Genomic DNA, 18,710 nt, shown 5'->3' on the forward strand with positions numbered 1-18,710 from the left:
TCACTGTACCTTCCTCAGTGAATCCACTTTGAAAATGGCCTTATAAATTTTCTAGGTCTTGATGCTATAAATAACCGGGTTCATCATGGGCTGGGAGAGCAGAGAGACAGTGCCCATGAGGATATGCACAAGGGACGAGTGTGCTGTCCAAAGCTTTGCACAATGGAAAAGCCTAGCACAGGCACACAGAGGCAGAGCACAACCAAGATGTGTGAGATTCAGGTGTTGAGGGCCTTAAGCCTCTCCCTTACAGAGGCAATGGTCAGCACGTTGCAGAGGATAATAGTGTAGGAGAACAGGATGAAAAGGACTTCAGAACCCATTATCAGCATGATGGTTCACAGCCCATAGATTCTGTTGAAATGTGTGTCAGAGCAGGCTAGGTGGATCATGTCTTTGTAAAGGCAGTAATCATGGGACAGTGCCGTATGGTGACAGTACTCAAATTTCAATAGGTGCAGTGAAGGTGCAGCAATAATGGCAGCACTCTGCATGTCCAGTTAAACCCTTGCCAATGCCACACGATGACCTGTGAGCACAGAGGCATAGCGCAGTGGGAATCGGATGGCCACTAGGTGGTCCAGAGCCATAGTTAAGAGCACAGCTGACTCCATGAAGGAGAAGGAGTGAAGAAAATGCTAATGTAGAACACAAGGCACCAGGCCCACCACCCGGGAATCAAACCACAGCACATCTAGCACTGAGGGCAGCGTGGACATACACAGACCCAATCTATCATAGCCAGGATGGCCAGGAAGTAGCACATGGGTTGGTGGAGGGAAAAATCAGTTTGTACCAGGTGCAAGATGGTGGCATTATCCAGAAGTGCCACAACGCATCCTGCAAAAATAAGCAGTAAGATCCAATGGTGAGCCCATTCAAGTCTGAGAAGCCTTTCAGTATAAATCTAGAGAAGCTCATGTTGGCACTTTACACAGTGGACATCCTCATACTCCATGAGCTTATTCATTCTGACAAAGATGGCAGTGTGGTTGAAAATTAACAGGCCAGTAAGCATGAGCTGCCCTGCTATCACAGGTCACCAGTTCCCTGCTGGCTGGACTGGTCTCTCTGCACACTCTGGAACTCAATGACCCCTCCATGAATAGCTGCCCTCAGAAGCAGCTTGTCCTTTTCCTGCTTTCCCCCTACTTCTCTTATTCCCATCTAATCCTTTTCTTACCTCAATGACATTAAGTCCCAACAAACATATTCCCTACTCTTCTTTTTGACTGCTAGTGAGAGAAGTATTTTTCTTCTCTTAGAGAAAAACCCTATAGTTCAACAGGAGCAGAGCGTGAAGACTCTCAATAATTCTGCTACTCCATATCTTTTTGTATGACCTCTTCAAGCATTTCTTGTAGGAAAATTATCTCTAATTCTTTATGCAAATTGAGGATACCTGCCCCGAGTTGCCTCATTCAGTTTTCTTTTTAAATTTATTTTAGAGAGAGAGGAAGAAGGGGGGTAAGGACATAGATATGTTCTTTATGTGCCCTGAATGGGTAATGAGTAAGCAATCTCTGTGCTTTTGGATGAAGCTTTAAGCAACCGAGCTATCTGGTCAGAGAAAACCTTCCAACCTGCTTTAACTTCATAGTGTCATTATGTTATCCCCTCTTCATGTTCATTCTTCTCTCCCAACTCCACCCTTCTTGAGGAATCTGTGACTCCCTCTCAAGTATCTCACTCCTCAGGCATCTTTTCAGGTTCCCTGGAGATCTCATTCATCCTTTCTCAACATCACACTAATTTGTCCTACAGTCTATATATTTAATTTTTTTTCATTGAATGTATTGAGGTGACATTGGTTAATAAATTTTATAAATTTCAAGTGTACACTTCTATAACACATCATCTGTATATTGCATTGTGTATTTACCACCCAAAGTCAAGATCTCCCGTCACCATTTATCCTCCTCCATACTTTCTTCTGCCTCTCTCCGCCCCCCCTTTCCCTCTAGTAATCACCATAATGTCTGTGTCTATGAGCTTATTTTAATCTTTTGCTGGAAGGGAGGAGTTTAGTCTACATAGTCAAATTTGGTGCCCTCACTCTGATGCTTGAGACTTCTTTCAAGTCTACTTCACAGCATATGGACCTGCCAGCTCTTTTGTCCCCAGAAGTCAAGCCGGAGCCCTCACACAACTCACACACCTTTAACTAACCAAATGAACTTGTGAGAACAATAATTCCCAAACAGGTATTGCAAAAACACTCGTCAGCAAGTTACCATGAAACACAAACAACAATGACAAATTCTGTTCCATGCTCAAACTCACTTATTCAATACTAAAAACATGGGCACAAGAAGAGATGCTCAGAAGATACTCCACTGTTCTGGACCTGAGTGTCTGACACAATATTTGCATTTGTAACTACATCAGTAAAATGAAAATAATAATATTTCCTAATTGAAAATGGATATGTTTTAATTGACATACCATGTGTACAAAACTTTTTGCAAAATTTCAAATATAATAAACAAAAAATACATTTGTTATTGCTGAAAACCCAAAACTGATTTTCTTATAATATTTCCTATTGATCCGATTGAAGAAAAGAGGGAAGAATGGAATAGGAGGTCAAATGAAAGAAGAGAAGGGATTTAAGAAGAAGAGAAATTCTCTGGTGGAACAATAGGAAAGGGCAAACAGGACAGCAGGAAGGATGGTGAATGGAAGATGTAGTCAGACACTGAGGGACTGATATGGGGAGGTATGACAAACGGAGGGACAGTGAGGTGACAAGGACGCTGAGGTCAGTAGCCTAGAGAAGGAGACCTGGGAAACTTCCACAGCTTCTTGTTCAATCTTCTTATCTCAGACACTGGACAGTGAGAATCTATCTAGTGCTGTGTCCCTCTAGACAAGGATTCATCAGGCAGCAGAGTGTGGTGGTTAAGGAAGTAGCTCTGGAATCAGCTCTTCATTCAAACCAGTACTCCCATTTTTATGAACTCTATGATTGTGCACATTCTTGGCTTAATTTCAGATTCTTTACTTGAAAAATTGAGACAATTTCTATACCTACTTTGTAGGTCATAAAGCTATTCATATACAACTCTAAATGTGCAGCCCTACCCATAACCATATTTTGAGACCTGCTAGATGAGTTATCAGAGAGGTCACTGGTTGCCTGCCACTATCCACAAACCAATAAGAACCTTCAGCAACTTACTGGTCCCTTTCTGTCTGTAGCTTCTTTCCTGGTCCCTGAAGTTTTTCTCATTCTTCTCCCAACCTCTTCTGATGGACTCAGGATTTGCTGTACCACCAGCAATTACAAAGCTGTCTGTCTTTCTCCCTTGGCTCTTAGGCCATCAGAGAAAACTCTGTGGTTGGATGCAAACTTGAAAAACACCACAGAGGAATCAATATATTCCCTGAGTTTAGTGATTGAGTACCTGGTATCTTCCATGGAAACTTACTCACTAATAAGTACCACCATGAGAAATTTCACCAATCAGATGATGCTTCATTTTCTTCTCCCAATAGCTGTTGTGATGACAAGAATGTTTATTGGTTGACCCTCGGTCCTTCTTTCTGTGATTCTCCTCTTTTTGCCGGTTTTGTCTCCCTTTGACACTCTTTTCTATCAAGTAGTTGTTCAAGCTACTCATTCAGAAAATATATAGAGACTACTACTGTGGTCCACATGCTTGGATATCAAGAGTAATAACACATAGTATCTACCTTTGAGAATATAATTGTCTTTTTTAGGGCCTAGGAACTTTTAAACTCTTAAATTCATGGTAAGAACTAGAAAATGTTATTGATTAAACAGACTCAACTAGTTTGCTGTTGGGCCTTGGGTCAGGCAGGAAGAGTGTTGACTCCTTTACAAAGTTTCCTCATGGCTGAGCACTGTGAAAAACTATCAGGAAACATTTCCTGGTCACACTAATTTTAAACTTTGGCAGAGGGGAGGGAAGACCCAGAGCACTTGAGCAAAGCAGAAGTAGGAAAATGGGGAGTACACCCCTTTGATGAATGCTACCAGAAAGAGTCTGTCTAGCTTACTCTATGTGAAGAGGAAAAGCTTTCTTAGAAAATAAAAAAAAAATTATTTCTTAGCTTTGGATCCCACTTCATTTATGTGCCCGATAATTCAAATAGTATTTGTTTTTATTATCATTTGGCAGGCATTCTATTTATAATGATATATTGGTAAACACAACATGCATGCTTCCTCCAAGAAACTTAAATTAGTAATCTATTCTGCAGAGAGAAAAAAACTAAACTAAATGGAAACATAATATATAGTATGCTAATATGTACTATTATGTCATACAGCAATCTGTATGTGAGAAATGTTACAATGGGAAACGCAGCGGTCCATGAAGCAGACTGATGAAGCATTTGCTCTAGTACTGGAGAGGGATCCTGTCAGGAAAAATGTCCTGAGGAAACACCTCAGGGCTGAGAGGCCAACATGAATTTCATTTAGTCAAATGTATGGACAATTTTCTCTGATAATTTCAGGTTAACAATCTTTTGAGCAATGGGATTATGACATAGACATGTTTTGGTAGTTTTCTTCCTTGAAGCTTTGCTTCGTTCCATGTGATTGTGCAAGATATCACAGCTAAAAGTGCTAAGAAACAAACACTGACTTTAGGTTAATATCACCAGAGATTGTGGCACTCAGGAGTCCACAGAAATGGTAAAATAAAAAATAAGAAGAGTTAGAGGTGGGGGTCAAAGCTTTCCACTATGTGAACAGGGAGAGAAGGGGTCACATCCTCAGAAGGATCTGGAAGAGTTCTAAATGAATCAACTTTGGGAAGAGTGCAGAAGCAGATTCTTCTGATATGACTTAAGTATTCAAAGGCCATTGCTTAACCAGGGCAAAAACCAAAGAGAAAGACCTTGGCCAGGCAGGGATGAGGGAAGCAGTCATAAGGAATAGCAGCAAGAGATTTCCTAAAGTTAATCAGAACTGGCATTTATCTTTTTTTTTTTTTTTTTTTTTTTTTGGCAATTTCTGTCTTTGGTGCCTTTTTAAATATTTTCCACTTTTTATTTTTGTTTGATTTCATTTTTGTTTTAGTTTGTGCACATTGATGATGACACTTAACAGAGTCATCCTCTGGGAAACTTTTGGTACATTTCAAAATGCTAGTTCTCATATATAAGAGGTAGCATTATAATTTCAGCTCTAGAAGGTCAAGAGCTGAACCCACACTCATGAAAAAAAAAATCATGTACATTTTATTTAGGACAATGGAAAAACTTTTGGGAACAAAGTTTTTGTTTCTTTATTTTTATTTACCTATCAGTAGATATGGAGATTTCAGAATAAAGTGGAGGAAGAGTAGAAATTTGAGAGAGATATTAGCATACAGGCTGGAAGGTGATACCTAAAAAGTGAATGTAGATAGAATTTTCTAGTGTTCAAACCTAGACAAATCTAAAGTTTAAAGGACAAGAAGATAAGGGTCCACTAAAATGGAATAAGAAAAGATATACCAATTAGACAGGAAGAAAATCCAAAAAGTGTGGTCTTGTATGAATTTCAAGAGGAGTCAATCAGCTACATGGAACTTGTGAAGGGGTTAAGGTAATAAGGACTGAGAAGTGACCAAAGGATTTAGCAATTTAGAAGTCATGGCTGATCTTGAGAAGGCCAGTTTCAGTGGAGTAGTTGGCAAGAAAATCTGATTCTAATGTGTTTATGAGAGAAAGAGGGGGAGTGAGAAAGTGGAAGGACCAGGGTGATGCAATAAAATTCCAGGCAGTGATGAAGACCCACATGATGTTTATAAACTTAGAGTGGACCAAGGCAGCAGTTAGGTGTGTTTCCAGTCACTACATTTGTCTGCTTCAATGCAGGAGGGAACTATGTAGAGAGTTGAATTAAACTGGATTAACAAGGTTAGTAAAAGAAGACTGAAATTACATTAAATATCTTTGTCAATTTTCATTCACTGTGCACCTATTGACGGCCTATTCTGAAAATCCCTGAGCGAGGCCTTGAAGATATCCAGGTACATGTGAAATAGACTTGCCTTTATGAAGCCCACATTTAGTAACAAAAATATATTGTTAAACAGAGCTCATCAGTGTGACTATCTCAAGCTAGGAAGGCAGAGTTGGCTCAGGAAGGCTGGCGGCAGGGAACAAGGAAGGAACAGTCAGTCCTTGGCCCCATCTGTCTCCTGAGGTAATGTTGGAATCTTGTGGATATGAAGTGAAATGAATGAGAGTGTGTGATGGTTAGGGAGGTGGGGATACCCATATGTTGATATGAGTCATTTAGAACTGAAATTTGAATCTTAGAAGAATCTATTATTAAATATCTAAATGTATTGTTAAAATTATCAATGCAAGAAGTGTGCCTATTTGTGTATGTGCTAGTGGTTTTTAGTGCATGTAATATTATTTGCACATATATGTCTGTGTGTGTTTGTGTGTGTGTGTGTGTGAGAGAGAGAGAGAGAGAGAGAGAGAGAGAGAGAAATTTTGTTTTTGACTTTGTATGTGAGCATTGTCTTAGTTTACCATCTGCCTACCAGGAGCAATTTTGCAACAGAGATTGAGAAAGCCTATGGGAGAGAAGGACAGGGATTCTTTTAGGGTTCTAGCATAGGCTATTCTTAAGGGACCCTCTATTCAGAATCGATACCTAGCTCTCTGAGCCAAGCTTGTTGGGGAATGAGATTTCTGCACATGTAACAGCCAGGTCAATCTACATGCTGTGTTTTTCCATTGTCAACACCAGGGGGAGCCTTCAGCCCAAAAGTTAGCTTAAGTTCAAACTTTTCCCTGTTCTCAAACACTTTAAGATGAAAGAGGAGAAATTACCACAGATATCATAGATAAACAAAGGATCGTAGTAAAATATTTTTATTTATTTGTTTTTATGAATTTTAATTTATTATGTTAACATGGATTCAAGTGTTCCACACAATATAACACCCTCACTCCACAACAGTGTGCCTCCATTACACCCCTTTGTTCTCTACCATATGACCCAGCAATCCCTCTACTGGGTATCTACCCCCAAAACTCAAAAACATTGGTACATAAAGACACATGCACCCCATGTTCATCGCAGCATTTTCACAGTGGCCAAGACATAGAAACAACCAAAGTGTCCCTCAATAGAGAATTGGATAAAGAAGATACGGCACATATATACAATGGAATACTACTCAGACATAAGAAATGATGAAATAGTGACATTTATGACAACATGAATGGACCTTGAGAACATTATACTGAGTGCTATGGAGTGAAATAAGTAAATCAGAAAAAAGCAAAGAACTTTATAATTTCACATATAGGTGGGATATAAAACTGAGACTCATGAACATAGATAAAACTGAAGTGGTTATGAGGAGGAGGGTGATGTAGGGAATGAGATGTGGGGGAGTGAAGGGGGGAAGGTGTAAAAAGGGACAAACATAAGGTAATTCAAAATGATTTGACTTTGGGTGATGGATATACAACATGATCAACAGTTCAAATGATTGAGAAATGTTTACCTGAAATCGATGTACTCTTATTAATCAATGTCACTGTGTTAAATTTAATTCTCTAAAAAATTTTAAAATGAAGTAGACTTTTTTTTCCAACTCCATCTTCCTATGTCCTTATAACTGCTACATAGCTTTCAAAACTGCCAGCCAGTTCATTTCTTCTTGAACATGAGCTTCTCTCTGTCTCATTCATACATGATAAACATATCCAGTACAACTCAAATCCACATAAAACCGTGAAATTGATGAAGAGAGATTTTTTTATACTTTATCAGGTTTTTATTTTTTATTTTTATTATTTATTCATTTTAGAGGGGAGAGAGAGAGAGAGAGAGAGAGAGAGAGGGAGGAGGAGCAGGAAGCATCAACTCCCATATGTGCCTTGACCAGGCAAGCCCAGTTTTGAACCGGCGACCTCAGCATTCCAGGTCGACACTTTATCAACTGCACCTCCACTAGTCAGGCCTATACTTTAAGGGCAATAACCTCATAGGAGGCAGATCTCTCGGTGAGCCTTTTGTTTTAGTCATATTGACCAAGCTTCAGAATCTCAGTCGCATACCTAAATAAAATCCTTACTCAGCATTCTCAGTCTCTCTAGATTTACAAATTCATTCTGGGGTTCTCTGACACAGAAAATGACTGGAGGCTTAGTTCATTCTTCTTCTATCCCAAAATCTAGGACTGTTAAAGGAAGTCTTCCTTGGATGATTGCCATTTTATTTAACTTTTTTCAGGCTGAAAGAGGTTGGGATTGGCAAAGGGATCCTCTAGCTTGGTCCAGAATCCTTAGGAAAATATTCGTTGTAGTTTACTTTGTCTTTGTCTTGCCACCCTAGTCACCTGCATCTGTGTGACCACAAAGAGCCTCGTATGCTTCCTTAAAAAAAAAAGCCCCACATCTTTTCATACCAAACCTTCCAGAAAGCTCCTCTTCCCTTATATCCTAACCTGTCTCTAGTCATTCTGAATAAGAACCAATTTTTATCCTCATTGTGGAAAATTTTCAGAAAGATCCCCTTTAGAAAGCCAAGGATCAACCCTCCTCTCCCTGCCTTAACCCCACCCTGGGCTAAAGTCAGCCTGTCTTTATTTGTCTGTCTCTACTCATTACTCATCAAGCTCAGAGAAGTTGAACACCTGTCTGTCTCAAACACCTGTGTCACCAAAGCAGGTCGGACATTTTTCAAACTTTTTTTCTAGGCTACTTTATTACCTTTCTCACAAAATCTTACTGAAGAAGAGGGAGTCTTCCTTGGTCTGGTCTCCTTGTTATTCAATCAGTGGCCATGAGTCTGTAGCTAGCATACTGTAACTCACTGTACATTCTGGTATTATGTGTTGTAGGAAGACAACAGACTGGATTTTGCCTACGGTGAGTACATCTTGCAACATGTTGGAGAAATGATGCTAAGATATCAGAAAGCACTTAAAATGTTTTATGAAGTGTTATAAAAACAAACAGTGGTGTTAGAGTACTAGAGGATTGAAAAATATTTGGGAAACAATGATAATTCCAGTGGGAGATGAACAAAATTATAAGATATAGGTAAAGAGAGTAGACCAAGGAGGCACATGTTAAGAGAGTATAATCTATGTAACCTTAAGACTATCAAGGTGAGCCCTGGCCAATTGGCTCAGTGGATAAAGTGTTGGCCCAGCATGTGGACATTCTGGATTAGATCCTCAGTCAGGACAAACAAGAGAAGTGCCCATCTGCTTCTCTTTCCCTCCCTGTCTCTCTTCTCTCTCTCTTTCTCTCTGACAGCCAGTGGCTTGATTGGTTGAAGCATAGGTCCTGGGGGCTAAAGATGCCTCGATTGATTTGAGCATTGAACCCAGACAGGAGTTGCTGAGTGGATCCCGATCGGGGTGCATGTGGGAGTCTGTCTCTTTCCCCTCTTCTCACTTAAAATAATAATAATAAATAAGACTATTAAGGTGTGAATCAGATCTGGATATATGTTCACTAACCCAGCCTTTTCCTTTGTATTTTTATGAAATCTTCATTATATAGCTATGATTAAGTCCTTGGCTATTGACAACTGATTCATCCTCCAAATCCTCTCATCTCCTGCGAGTTCAGGAGCTAGAACTGAAAGTTCCAACCCTCTAACTACATGGCTCTTTTGGCAACCAGACCCCCTATTCTTTTTTTTTTTTTTTAATTTAATGCAGTGACATTGATAAATCAGGGTACATATGTTGAGAGAAAACATCTCCAGATTATTTTGACATTTGATTGTGCTGTATACCCCTCCCCCAAAGTCAAATTGTCCTCCATCACCTTCTATCTGGTTGTCTTTGTGCCCCTCCCCTCCTCCACCCCCTTTCTCCCTCCTCGCCTCATCCCCCCTCCCCGCACTCCCCCACCCTGGTTGCCACCACATTCTTGTTCATGTCTCTGAGTCTCATTTTTATGTCCCATCTATGTATGGGTTCATATAGTTCTTATTTTTTTCTGATTTACTTATTTCACTCCGTATAATGTTATCAAAGTCCATCCATGTTATTGTAAATCATCCGATCAGACCCCCCATTCTTATATGCAGGTCTAAAGGTCACTTCATTAACATAGCCAAAGACACTTTTATGCTCTCATTACTTAGGAAATTTAAAAGGTTTAGCTCTGTGCCAGAAGTGGGGACAAAGACTAAATATATATTTATTACAAATCACAATATTAAAGTGACCTAAAAGGTATAGCCTATGTAACCTCAACCTTACATGAATATTGAAAATTAGAATATTTAATATATACCTATTTCTGTATCTTTTAAGCAGCTGGTTAATTTATGAACTTTGAGGCTTTTATCTAAAACATATCAAATTTGGATTTCCTAATTGTTTATTACCTGCTATGGTATTTCTACTTTTAACACTAATATCACCTTTTGGATATAGTTTGATATAATTGTGTCATTATTTTTAATGGCAATACTTTTTAGATCTTGTTGGCACCATCTTTATTATTTTTTATTTTTATTTTTTAAAATTTTATTTATTCATTTTAGAGAGAGGAGACACGCACAGAGAGAGAGACAGAGAGAGAGAGAAAGGGGGAGGAGCAAAAACATCAACTCCCATATGTGCCTTGACTAGGCAAGCCCAGGATTTTGAATCACAACCTCAGCGTCTCAGGTTGATGCTTTATCCATTACACCACCACAGGTCAGGCCTGTCATCACCATCATTAGAAGTACCTCTAGTTACTCTGGTAATTCTTTATGATGAAATTTATATGCCTAGGCTACAACTCATGCTTTTACAATTTGATCAATTTCTTTACTGAAATATAAAGAAATGATATGCTTTACTTTTCTTTTGAATGTTTGTACTTGATTGAAAATAAAAACTAAATGTGAAAGACCCTGTTTGCTGAGAAAGGTCTATGAGGACTGGAATATTAACATCAGAATACAGTGCAGAGGTCAAAGTCATGTTCTAGTGCCCTGGAGGTACTAGAAATGTAGGGAATTAGTCCAAACAAGTTTCTTACTTCATTCTTCCTGGTAGTCCATAGCTGGGGCCAATGGAAGCAAAAGTTCAACTATTCTGATCACTCAGAGACTATGTAACCGCTGGAAAAGAAAGTTCCTCTGATTGTCCTCTTTCCTGAAATATGATAAATGGCTCTTTTCATTATTAAGCCAGAACTCCAAAACCAATGGTAGTGTGTCAAAGCATTTTCTCCCTCCCCACCTCTCAGGTCCCACTTTAACTATTACCTCCTCTGAGAGCCCTCATTTGTCACAACAGTTTATGCCAGTTTTGGGTTTTTTTAGTTATTCTCTCTCAATTGCATGAATCTTTTTATTATTGTATTTTTATTATTATTTATCTTCCTTATTAAAATATAAGCATTGTAGAGGTAAGAAATATATGTACCAATATATCCTTGGTACCTATTAATTACTAAAATATAAAGGCTTTTCATTAATTAACTAAATAAAATTTATCATTAGCTAACTAACTGAATAACAAAGTAGAATAGGTATTTTCTGTTATTAAATCTCAATGCCCAGAGATATGTGCTTCTCTGGGGCTGAATTTAATTTCCTCATAAATGACTCTGACCTGATGATATTGCCACTTTATTTTAGTCTATGTAGATAATTGTTGTAAGATGTCTGTCTCACTTTACTGTATTGGTTCAAGTCTAGGCCAGCCTTAAAATATATAGATATCTCCATCTAATATCTCCTAGTATCTAATAATCCAAACTTTGAACTTTAGTATCCACTGTAGAAGACTGAGACTGTTAATGATAATAATAACAATAACTACCTTAATAATCATTGCTGTCATTATTACTTTTTAATTCACTATTTAATAGCCCCTATTGTTTATCTTCATTTTCTTTTTCTTTCTCCAGGAGTAGCCTATAGATGATTCTACACAAGCCACAAGATGGCAGGAGTGGTTTCTGAAACAACTGACTCAGGTGGGGCCATCCAGAGGCAGCTTTGTAGAAAGAACTTGTTTACCCCAGACAAGGGATTGGAGGCAGAAAACCAAGGTCTGATCACCACTTTCTTTAGCTAAGTGGAGAAGCTGAGAAAATGTCTCTCCTTTTCTCTCTATTGCCAAGAGCAAAGCCAATGAGGTTATCACTTTTAAAAACCATTGGCTTCCTTAGAGTTTTTGTCTATATTCACTCTAACCAAAGAATTCACATGAGCTAGCAGTGCTCTTAGTGTAACTACATATAGTCCCTGCCACCAATCAACAGGAATATATATTTAAATATTTTCATATGTATCTATGTAAATGTTTAGAAAAAGGTTCGGTGAAATGCACACTAGATTATAAAAAGGGATTATCTCTAGGAAGATAAGAAAATAAGGGTGAGTAGTCTTTTCATTTTATATTTAAATTATAAAATATATATAATATTTCTTTATGTCATAGAAATATTTAAGCTATTTCATGAAAAAATATTAAACTTATTTACTAGTTATATGATCTTGAAAATTTTCTCAATTTACCAGTTTTTACTTTTATCAGCAAAAATAAGATATAAAAATCTGTTTCATAGTTTGAGGCATAATGAATATATAAATCTCCTAATAGTGCTGCTTTTGGCACCTCATCATTGTTAAAATACTACTGCTCATTGGTTTCTACTAACTATTAATAATAATTTGAATTAATAATTGTTAGACCATCATTTTTTGTCTCCCTCCCTGCATGCATGCATATTGTCTTCTGTCACGTTGGCCTCATGCAGGACTAGGTAATGAGTAGGCACTCAGATTATATCTGTGAATCAGTAAATACTTACTTTGAAAAACTGTCCTCCTTATACATCTAATCTTAGATCCTAGTCATATGGCCATACATATATATTTTTGTGTCTTTCCATTATAACATCTTGTTTTCTATCAAGTATCATGCTTTTAAGTACATTTTTACAAAGTCCTTGCTTTTTTTGGCATGTCAAACCCTTCCTACCCTGAATGCTAAATAAGCCCATTTTGATAAAATGTCTAACAACAACTAAAAATTCTATATTATTTACTTATGGTCCAGGAATTATTATATGTATTATATGTACTAATACATTTAATCATCAAAACAATCCATTAGCGTGGATACTATTAGCATCCCCATTTCAAGTTGATGCCATGATTTGACAAAGAGTACACAGCTGATAAGTGGAAACTGGCATCCTAAATCAGACTGATTCCAAAACTTCTGCACTAGATTTCATATTGGGAAGCATGTCACAGTGGGTTTTAGAAAGCTAGCCCGGGTCATAACTGTGCTGAATCAGTTAAGTAATTGGTTAAAGATACAACAAATTTTAGTAAGTTAGGGGCTCCATAGGAGCAAAAAGCCAAGTTGAAGCTTAGGTTACTCCTGAAGTAAAACTGGAAGAGGGGTAGGCAGCTCTGCCTTGGTAGAAGTAAAGCTTTGAAGACTGTCTGACTCTTTCCTAACTGCTGAGTAAGGTCCAGGATATGTTTAGTTTTGGTTATAATTTTGCCATGAGGCACTAAATAATAAAACTAAATTTAGGCAGAATGCACCAGTGAAAGCATACATTTGAACTCATCCATTAAGCCAGTGTCTCTCTCCTAATGCACTAACACATCAAAAATTTTATTTTTTATTTTAACTTCAAAAATCTCTGTTAAGAATGCATTTGTAGCCTGACCTGTGGTGGCATAGTGGATAAAGCATTGACCTGGAACTCTAAAGTCACTGGTTTGAAATCCTGGGCTTGCCTGGTCAAAGCATATTATAGGAGTTGATGCTTCCTGCTCCTCCCCATTCTCTCTCTTTCTCTCTCTCTCCCTGCCTCTCTCTCTCCTCTCTAAAAATGGAATAAATAAAGTCTTAAAAAAATGCATTTGTAGAAAACAATTTGACTTTGGGTGATGGGCACACAACATAATCAGCTTTTCAAATGCTATAGAAATATTCACCTGAAAACTATGTACCCTTATTGATCAATGCCATCCCATTAAATTTCATTTTCTAAATAAAATTCTAAAAGAGAATGGTTTATTCCAGTGAACAATGAAATAACAAAAACTCAGTTAAGAGTTAAGAGAGTTTGCCTATGTATGGCAGAGCTTCTCTTCCACCTGAAACACATTGAGACTTGAGAGACTGTTCGCTGCCCGGTTCCAAGAGGGCTTTATCCTGGATCACTCACTGCAGAGAGAGGTGACAGTGTTTGCAAAGTTTGAGAGGGAAATGGCTGGAGACATGAAGTCTGTGCCCAAGAGATAAGACTTCAGATCCTGGGAGGGGCTAAAAGTTTGGGCCTGTTGTCTCATGGTTCAGATAGCCCCTCACCGTAGCCCTCCCAACCCTGCAGGCACAGGAACTCCAGTGGGTTAATCACTGATAAAAAATTATTTTCCTGAATTTAAAATTTTATCCCAGAAATGTTGGGTCCCAGAAGAACACCTTAATTTCTCTTGTTTTAGCATCCTACCCACAGAGAGAGCTTCCCTGGGGCTCCTTTTCTGATCCCTATTCCTGTCTCCCTGGCTCTCCCTCCTTTGTCATCTACATTTCCTACACTCAGTTTCCTTCCCACTATTCCACTGACCTTTAACTTGTTTATCTAAGGCTTATTCTGTCCTCTTCACTCACTATTTTCTATCTTGACCACTTGGACTGACCTCTAAATTACCTAATCTTTAGCAGAAAGTTTGACAAGCACAGCTCTTATGTACTTTTGTGTAACCACATGAACCACAAACACGCTGATTGCCTGGCTTCTTCACAGATAGTTGATTGATTCTGTCTCCTCTAACTAGTTCCTAGCAGAACTTCAACTCTGTGATGCCCAGTGCTGGTAATAACGCTAGGTCTTTTCTCTACAGTTCACAGTCATGCGTGTATGGCCACAGTCAGAGCCCTCAAAGCCCCAGAGAGGCAAGCAAAGGCCCTGTAAGAATGGTTAAGGATATAAAGTTCATCCTGACCATAAGCCAGTATGTATTGAGAATCTATAATGTTCTAGAGCAGGGGTCTCCAAACTATGGCCCGCGGGCCGCATGCAGCCCCCTGAGGCCATTTATCCGGCCCCCGCCGCACTTCTGGAAGGGGCACCTCTTTCATTGGTGGTCAGTGAGAGGAGCATAGTTCCCATTGAAATATTGGTCAGTTTGTTGATTTAAATTTACTTGTTCTTTATTTTAAATATTGTATTTGTTCCCATTTTGTTTTTTTACTTTAAAATAAGATATGTGCAGTGTGTATAGGGATTTGTTCATAGTTTTTTTTATAGTCCGGCCCTCCAACGGTCTGAGTGACAGTGAACTGGCCCCCTGTGTAAAAAGTTTGGGGACCCCTGTTCTAGAGAATATCAATTTCAGTGGAGATGTTGCCTAGACCATAAAAACTTCCCTTTATTTCATTTTTTTATTCTTTTCTTTAAAGAATTTATTTATTCATTTTTTTAGAGAGGAGTAAGAGTGAGAGAGAGAGAGAGAGAGAGAGAGAGAGAAGGGGATGGAGAAACAGGAAGCATCAACTCCTATATGTGCCTTGACCAGGCAAGCCCAGGGTTTTGAACCAGCGACCTCTGAGGTCCATGTTGACACTTTATCCACTGCACCACCACAGGTCAGGCCAATAACTGTCCTTTAAAGTCATATCTAAATTTTAAAAAAATATTGTATAGTTTAAATGTATCAGATTGTATCAAATGCAATTAGGTGTGATTTATTACAATGTTAAGTCTCATCATGCCTTGGTGTACCTGGAATGGCAGCAAACCCACAGCAGATTCACACCCAGCTCCATGTCAGGGCAGCAAGATGACATATGTATCTCATTAACATTTTAAAAATATGCTTTATAAAAATACTTTGTTATGGAAGTAAAATCATATCCACTCCTGTGACAGGTCAGAATACATTGGGCTGTTTGTTAGTCTATCTCTAAGTGCATCTCAACACATTATGTTCTACCACATAACTGATCAGGCATCTGCAAACTACAGCCCACAGGGTGCATGTGACCCCCTGAGGTCATTTATCCAGCCCCTTGCCGCACTTCCAGAAGGGGCATCTCTTTCATTGGTGGTCAGTGAGAGGAGCACTGTATGTGGCGGCCCTCAAACAGTCTGAGGGACAGTGAACTGGCCCCCTGTGTAAAAAGTTTGGGGACCCCTGGATTACATATTGCCGGGTTGGAACCATGCTTTGTCTATGACATCACTCTATACACTAACCCATGGTTTCCTACTGGCAAACACTGAGACTCTCATAACACTGATCTCAAGGTGGTGGACTTGTTCTCAAGTGACCACCAGTCATGCGGGTTCACTAGATACTTTCATGGAATTATGATATAATAAAAACTTTAATGTCTGGCCCAGTTCATGGCCTTAGTGGTCTGTATAGCCACAGAATACCTCACTAGACAAAAAAGAAATGTTCTTTGGCAGCTAAAATAATACCACAGCTTGAATTCAAGATTATTATCATTATTAACGCACTTGGTTTTATTGAGTGTGTCTTATTTGCCCCACGCTGAGTGGCCTGCTGTGGGAAGGTCAGCAGCAGCAGCAACAGTCTAAGACACCCTTTTGTAGTCTCCTGTCTTATATTTTCTCTCTCTCTCTCTCTCTCTCTCTCTCTCTCTCTTTCTTGGGTATCTATCAACTGTTAAGAAAACATGGAGATCACAATGATTGAAAATCATTCAGTAAAAATCAATATATCATATAACCACAGTAAGATGATAATTCACCAATAGAAAATTAGTAAACCTAAAAAAAAAGATGTCCCTTGAATTTAGCTCCATATACTCAGAATATGTGCTCAGAAAGGAATGGGTAGAATCTGTACACAAGAAGCACTGGTTATTTACTTTGGGGAGTTTCATGTCACACAGTGGTGGGCAAATAGCTTGAAGAATGCCCCAGAGAATCTCTCTCCCTCTCTCCATATATATGCTTGAATAAGAATAATAGATACAAGAACATCATCTACTCTCAGTTTATTATATTAGCAAACCAGACCTAGCAACAGATTAAAAAGGTCAGGCTGCATGATGAAGTAGGATTTATTTCAAGGAAGTAAGGTTGGTGCAGTATCTGCAAATCAGTAAATATGATACACCACATAAACAAAATGAAGCATAAAAATAATATAAACATGCTAATAGATTCAGGAAAAGCATTTGAGAAAATGCAGCACCCATTTATGATTAAGAAAACTCTCAGCAAAGTGGAAATAGAGGGAACATACCCAACATAATAAAGGCCAGATATGATAAACCCACAGCCAACATCATACACAATGGGCAAAAAACTAAGAGCATTTCCTTTAAGATTGGGAATGAGGCAGCAATGTCTGCTTTCACCACTCTTATTCAACATAGTTCTGGAAGTCCTAAGCACAGCAATCAATCAAGAAGAAGAAATAAAAAGCACCAAAATTGGAAAAGAAGAAGGAAAACTCTAACTGTTTGCAGATGACATGATACTGTACATGGATAACCCTAAAGATTCCACCAAAAAACTACTAGTACTCATAAATTATTCAGTAAAGTAGGAGGTACAAAATAAATATCTAGAAATTGCATTTTTATACATTGATAATGAACTATCAGAAAAGGAAACTAAGAAAACAATCCCATTTATAATTGAATAAAAAAATACCTAGGAATAAATTTAACCAAGGATATAAAAGACCTCTACTTGGAAAATTAAAAGACAGTGAAAAAATAAATTAAAGATACAAATAAGTGGAAGTGTATACTCTGTTCAAGGATAGAATAAATTAACATCATTAAAATGTCCAAATTACCCAAAGCAATCTATAGATTTGATGCAATTTCTATCAAGATACCAATGACATATTTCACAGAAATAGAACAAATATTCCAAAACTGTACTGTATATGGAACCATAAAAGATCCTTAATAGCAGCAGCAATATTGAGAAAAAAGAACAAGGTTGGAGAAATCATGCTACCTGATATCAAACTATCCTACAAGGCCATAGTAATCAAAGCAGCATGATACTGACATAAAACAGATATATAGATCAACAGAACAGAATAAGAAAACCCAGAAATAAAACTATACCTTTATAGTCACTTAATATTTGACAAAGGAGGCAAGAATATACAGTGCAGTAAAGAGTGTTTATTCAATAAATGGTGTTGGAATAAATAGACAGATACATGTAAAAAAATAAAAGTAGACCACCCTCTTACACCATGCACAAGAATAAACTCAAAATAGATTAAAGATTTAGCCATAAGGTTCAAAAGCATAAAAATTCTAGAAGAAAACATAAGAAGTAAAATCTCAGACATGTCTTATAACAATATTTTTGCTGATTTATCTCCCAGGCAAAGAAAACAAAAGAAAAAATAAACAAGACTACATCAAACTAAAATTTATAAAGAAATTATACAACTCAATACCCCCCAAAATACCATTCCAATTAAAAATGGGCAAAGAATCTGAATAAACATTTCTTTAATAAATAATATTTATTAAGCTTCTACTTGATTCATTGCATTGTGCTTAGAGCTGACTGATAGGAAATTATAAGTGACAGACTTGAAAGAAGAAATATCAAGTGCCACAAGTATTTCTAAACAGAAATAGGTCTCAGTCTCAGGGGTCTGTCATACACATGGCATGTTACAAAGCTGGCATACTACAGAGCATTTGCCATTATTCCACATTTGCACATTTGGCATCTGCCAGGACCAGAGCCCAGCTCAGCAATGGGTGTGCATG

At 38.0% G+C, this 18,710-nt stretch overlaps 1 pseudogene; it reads right to left on the reverse strand.

The window, feature by feature from the left end:
• LOC136388824 (olfactory receptor 51L1-like) lies at positions 1-951 on the reverse strand (annotated as a pseudogene).
• Positions 952-18,710: the final 17,759 nt, after the last annotated feature.

This window comes from Saccopteryx leptura, chromosome 1 (genome assembly GCF_036850995.1).
Source record: "Saccopteryx leptura isolate mSacLep1 chromosome 1, mSacLep1_pri_phased_curated, whole genome shotgun sequence".
Lineage (NCBI taxonomy): Eukaryota > Metazoa > Chordata > Mammalia > Chiroptera > Emballonuridae > Saccopteryx > Saccopteryx leptura.